Here is a 6847-nt window from a genome sequence, read left to right on the forward strand (position 1 = left end):
AACTTTAATGGGGGATTTACATGAATTTATCCTGCTCATCACATTCTCTTTTTCCCACTACTAGGATTCCTTCATGTCTCTCCAAAGTCAGTTCAAACCGGGTCAAACACATGCTTCACACTGATACCTGTTGTTTCACATCATATTTATGCATGAAAAATGCCTAAGGTCAAAGAAGATCATGAACTTCAATAAAAGAGAACTATACATAAACAGATACAATAACAGAGGAGTTTACTTTCTTATTTGCTCATTAAAATGTAACCTGCAGTAAAATGATCTCCCAAGCGGTTTCTAAAGCACATCTTTTCCACGTTAACTATAACATATGCAAATCCACAGATAGTGTTTGTATCAAAACGAATGGAACACCATACTCTGCAATAATCATAAAATGAGATAAGAGTCTCTTTGGAGAAGTTAGGCCTCTTCAGCACTCAAAATATGCAATTAGAGAGACATGCTTATAGCAGCAGTAAGCATGAGGCTGGATCTGCTGCTATTCTTAACTCCTAAAGCATGTCATATAGGACTTGAATTTGAATAAACCAGCACATGTAAAGTACTCTATCTACCCATTTCCCTACCCTTCACAAGAACAAAAGGATTAACCACTAGGGTGCAGCAGCATAATAAGATTATGACATTTCAGGATGTCAGTACTGCATATGTTTAGTTAACGACAATGCAAAAAGTCACCTCCAAAATGTTTGGCACCTATAATAAAGATGAACAAAAAATATAATACCAGTAGTAAACTGTCATTTTCTAACATGTGGGATTATATTTTTCTCTATTAATGATTCAATGGAATTAAACAAAATGACACATCTCAAATCCAATTTAAAAAGTAGCCAAAAACGAAGTGTCATAATTATTGGCACCCCTGTTTTCAATACTTTGTGCACTGAGACTTTTCTGTAATGTTATATGAGATTGGAGAACACATTGGGACAGATCTTAGACCATTCCTCGATACAGAATATTTCCAGATCCTTGATATCCTTTGGTCTGCACTTAATGACTGCCCTCTTCATTTCAAACCACAGGTTTTTAATGGGGTACAAGTCAGGAGAATGAGATGGCCATTGCGGGAAAAAAATTTTTTTTGTCAACAAACCATTTCTTTGTGGATTTTCATGTGTGCTTGGGGGTCATTTTCTTGCAGGAAGATTCACTTGGGGCCAAGTTATAGCCTCCTGACAGAGGCAACCAGGTTTTTGGATAAACTGTCATTTTTGGGCACATTCTCACCATAATTCTGTAAATTCTGATCTTCATACTGTATATCTGGTACACCTGGGTCATTTGGATTTATATTCTACATCACTGTAAATATATATATATAAACACACACTCTACCGTTCAAAAGCTTGGGGTCACTTAGAAACATCCTTGTTTTTTAAAGAAAAGTGAATTTCAAAAAATGCTGTGATCTCATACAAACACCAGTCTCAACTTCAACAGTGAAGAGGCGTTGTACCAGATCTTCAGTTTCTTGGCAATTTCTCACATAGAATAGCCTTCGTTTCTCAGAACAAGAATAGACTGATGAGTTTCAGAAGAAATTCTTTGTTTATGGCCATTTTGAGCCTGTAATCAAACCCATAAATGCTGATGCTCCAGATACTCAACTAGTCTAAAGGCCAGTTTTATTGGTTCTTTAATCAGCACAACAGTTTTCAGCTGTGCTACCATAATTTGCAAAAGGGTTTTCTAATGATCAATTAGGCTTTTAAAATGATGAACTTGGAATAGCTAACACAACATGCAATTGGAACACAGGACTGATGGTTGCTGATAATGGGCCTCTTTACGCCTATGTAGATATTCCATTTAAAAAATCTGCCGTTTCCAGCTACAATAGTCATTTACAACATTAACAATGTCTACACTGTATTTCTGATCACATTGATGTTATTTTGAAAGAAAATTGCCTTTCTTTCAAAAAGCAAGGAAATTTCTAAGTGACCCCCAACTTCTGAACGGTAGTGTAGATACAGTTGAAGTCGGAAGTTTACATACACTTAGGTTGGAGTCATTAAAACTTGTTTCTCAACCACTCCACAAAAGTATTGTTAATAACAAACTATAGTTTTGGCAAGTCGGTTAGGACAACTACTTTGTGCATGGCATACTCATTTTTCCAACAATTGTTTACAGACAGATTATTTCACTTATAATTCACTGTATCACAATTCCAGATGGTCAGAAGTTCCCATACACTAAATTGACTGCCTTTAAACAGCTTGGAAAATTTCAGAAAATTAGGTCATGGCTTTAGAAGCTTCTGACAGGCTAATTGACATCATTTGAGTCAATTGGAGGTGTACCTGTGGATGTATTTCAAGGCCTACCTTCAAACTCAGTGCCTCTTTGCTTGACATCATGGGAAAATCAAAGGAAATCAGTCAAGACCTCAGAAAAATAATTGTAGACCTCCACATGTCTGGTTCATCCTTGGGAGCAATTTCCAAATGCCTGAAGGTACCACGTTCATCTGTACAAACAATAGTACGCAAGTATAAACACCATGGGACCACGCAGCCGTCATACCGCTCAGGAAGGAGACGCGTTCTGCCTCCTAGAGATGAATGTACTTTGGTGCAAAAAGTGCAAATCAATCCCATAACAACAGCAAAGGACCTTGTGAAGATGATGGAGGAAACAGGTACAAAAGTATCTATATCCACAGTAAAACAAGTCTTATATCGACATAACCTGATAGAACGCTCAGCAAGGAAGAAGCAAATACTCCAAAACCCTGATTAAAAAGCCAGACGACGGTTTCAACTGCACATGGGGAGAAAGATCATACTTTTTGGAGAAATGTCCTCTGGTCTGATGAAACAAAATTAGAACTGTTTGACCATAATGACCATTGTTATGTTTGGAGGAAAAAGGGGGAGGCTTGCAAGCTGAAGAACACCAAACCAATCCGTGAAGCACAAGGGTGGCAGCATCATGTTGTGGGGGTGCTTTGCTGCATGAGGGACTGGTGCACTTCACAAAATAGATGGCATCATGAGGAGGACAATTGTGTGGATATATTGAAGCAACATCTCAAGACATCAGTCAGGTAGTTAAAGCTTGGTCGCAAATGGGTCTTCCAAATGGGCAAAAGCCCCAAGTATACTTCCAAAGTTGTGGCAAAATGGCTTAAGAACAACAAAGTCAAGGTATTGGAGTGGCCATCACAAAGCCCTGACTTCAATCCTATAGAAAATCTGTGGGCAGAACTGAAAAAGCATGTGCGAGCAAGGAGGCCTACAAACCTGACTCAGTTACACCAGCTCTGTCAGGAGGAATTGGCCAAAATTCACCCAACTTATTGTGGGAAGCTTGTGGAAGGCTACCCGAAACATTTGACCCAAGTTTAAAGGCATTTTAATGGCAATGCTACCAAATACTAATTGAGTGTATGTAAACTTCTGACCCACTGAGAATGTGATGAAAGAAATAAAAACTGAAATAAATAATTCTCTCTACTATTATTCTGAAATTTCACATTCTTAAAATAAAGTGGTGATCCTAACTGGCCTAAGATTGGGAATATTTACTAGGATTAAATGTCAGGAATTGTGAAAACCTGAGTTGAAATGTATTTGGCTAAGGTGTATGTAAACTTCTGACTTCAACTGTATATATTGTGGCGTACAGCAGGTCAGATACCGGGGAGAGTCGTTGAGGCCTGGTGACAGACGGAGTATACATCACGAGGCGATGGCTCCATCTGCTGGACGTGCCAGGTCTCGACGGGCTTTCCAGCCTGGACTAATTGGGGCTGATTGGGAGCTGGTGAGTAATCAAGGGCTGATTGCTCACCAGCTGTGCAAGGTCCATAAAGCTGCCAGAAGGGCAGCAACACAAAGGAGTGCAGGGGAAGAAAGGACTCCCGTATAGTTGAGGACGGTTGCAGAGGTATGTGCAGGAAGTTCAGTTTTTGTGCCCGACAGGATACAGCAAGACCCGGAGCCCAGAAGACGGTTTCCCGGAGAGGGTCTCATGGGGGAGACCTATCCTTTTCTTTTTGATGTATTATTTAAATAAACACCCTTGAAACCGAGCTAATCATACTCTGTCCGTATCTGATCTGTGTAAACGTCTTGACCAAACCCCCTGGTCTGCCACAAGTGGTGGAGAAAGCGGGCATTCTGATAATGTGGTCAGATCAGGTTTGACGTTTACACAGCATCAGCATGGACGAGTTGATAGCTCAGTTCGTCCGGGCCCAACAAGCACAACAGGCGGTTCAGGAACGAATGCTGGAAGAACAGTGACTGCAAAATGTCTGCCTCGTTGAGGAAAACAGGAAGCTGCAAGGAGGAGCGTCTCCTGAATGACATCCCAACCAGTTTTTAATCAAGCTAACGGAAGACGATAACATCGAAACATATCTCTACGTTTGAACGGACAGTGCTACGGGAAGGATGGGCAAGGCCAAAGTGGGCTAGTCTGCTGGCCCCGTTCCTCTCTAGGAATGCCCAAAATGTGTATTGGGATCTGAACGACGAACAGGCAGCTAACTACGACGGACTCAAACGGGAGATACTCCGCCGATACGGGTACAGCCTGGCCCATCGGGCTCAACGGTTCCACGACTGGAGGTTCGTACCCGATGCATCCCCGCGAGCCCTTATAAGCGACCTACTGCGAGTCACCAGGGCATGGCTCCTAACCGACGTATTCACCCTCTCCATCCTCGACAAAATGGTCCTGGATCACTTCTTATGGGTGCTACCCCACGACATGAAGAGGGCAGCAAGTCTATGCGCACCCCAGACCTTGGAGGGCCTCCTGGAAGCAGTGGAGACGCATCAGAACACTCAGGCCCTGCTGAGTGGGAGCCGGAACGAGTCAGTGACCCGTTCGAGGGGACGGAAGGACAGCCCCACCGCTATATCCCTGAACCAACAGTCGGCAGTGCCAAAGGACCGCAAACCTTTGGAGAGACCTGCGGCCGACCCGCCACCAACGACTCCAGGTAGATGGAGACCAAAGGAAGTGTTTTGAGTGTGTCGCCCGGGGGCACATTGCCTGGAATTGCCTGGCTTGAGAGGAGTCGATGCCATCAGCTAGCCTCAGACACGAGGTGGGTCACGCCGTAAACTATGTGACCTCCTGTTGGGCGCACCACGAATCAACTGCACCCATGGTCCCGGTGAAGGTTGACGGACACGATACGGAAGCGCTGTTAGACTCCGGAAGTATGGTTACGCTCGTAACCACGAGCCTGCTGAACCAGGAGACCGAAGGGGGTAGGGAGACACAAAGTGGTATCCAATCATATGGACCAACCTCGTGACGCCACCAGGGAGCTGCCAGATGATGGTGGGTGCAGTACCAGAGTTGCCGGTACCTCTCCTAGTGGGACGGGATTGTCCGCTGTTTGCGGCCCTATGGGGGCACGAGTTGAGGAAAAATATACGAGCCGGCCGAAGAAGAGAGCGGGGACGACCCATAGCCTGTGCGGCCCGGAAGCAACCGGTTAACCAACCTGTATCGACAGGTCCGGAGTCGGAGGCGGAGGGGGCCAACTGAGGGGACAATTCGGGACGGCCCAGTGGGAGGATCCGAACTTGAAAGCCGCCCCCAGCCCAAGTGATAGCGGTGGATGGACAGCTACTTCCGGGGGTGAGTGACTGGCGATACCCCCATTTCCAAATCAAGAATAACCTTTTGTATCAGGTGACGCACCAACAGGGGGAACTTTGAGAGGTATTGTTGCTGCCCCGACGGTAGGTGGGAACCATTCTTCAGCTGGCCCACACCCACCTGTTGGGGGCACACCTGGGAATGGAGAAGACCCGGGAACGGATCGCTGCCCGATTCCACTGGCCCGGGATGAGGAGGACAGTGGAAGACTACTGTCACAGCTGCCCGGAGTGTCAACTCACTGCCCCGAAAGCCCACTTCCAAAACCCATTGGTCCCCCTACCGATCATCGGGGTGCCCTTTGAATGTATCGCCATGGACATAGTGGGACCCCTGGTTAAAACAGCATGAGGTCACCGGTACATCTTGGTGATAGTAGATTATGCCACCCGGTATCCCGAGGCCATTCCCCTACGGGTGGCGGTATCCAAGGGAATCGCCCGGGAGCTGTGCCACCTTTTTAGCCGGATGGTCATCCCGAACGAGATCCTGACCGACCAAGGTACTAAGTTTATGTACCGCCTAATGAAAGAGTGGTGTGCTCTCTTGCAGATTAAGCAGATCCAGACCTCCGTCTTTCACACGCAGACGGATGGGCTCATCGAGCGCTTCAATAAAACACTCAAACAAATGCTGCGGAAGGTCATTGAGTAGGACGGGAAGAACTGGGACCAGCTACTAACCCACCTACTGTTCTCAATCCGAGAAGTATCCCAGTCTTCCCCTGGGTTTTCCCTTTCGAACTCCTCTACGGGAGGAGGCCACGCGGCTTACTGGACCTCGCCAAGGAGGTGTGGGAAGCCCAACCGACCCCATTACACAGCGTGGTAGTGCACGTGGAGACGATGAGGGAGCAGATGACAGCCATATGGCCAGTCATGAGGGAACATATGGAGAAGGCCCAACGTGCCCAAGCCCAGGTCTACAAATCGGGGAGCCCAGCCCCGAGAATTCCAGGTGGGGTCTTAATCCCCATGGCCGAAAGTAAGTTCCTGGCAACATGACACGGGCCATACGAGGTGATCGAGAAGTTGGGACCGGTCAATTACCGAGTACGGCAACCGGGGAGACGGAAAACCCAAAATATTTACCACGTGAACCTGTTGAAGAAGTGACACGAGAGGACAGCCTTGGCCGTGTTATGGTCGGGACCCAGGACGCCAACAGTACCAGTGGTAGTCCCGAGCAATGA

This window comes from Salvelinus fontinalis, chromosome 19, assembly GCF_029448725.1.
Source record: "Salvelinus fontinalis isolate EN_2023a chromosome 19, ASM2944872v1, whole genome shotgun sequence".
NCBI lineage: Eukaryota > Metazoa > Chordata > Actinopteri > Salmoniformes > Salmonidae > Salvelinus > Salvelinus fontinalis.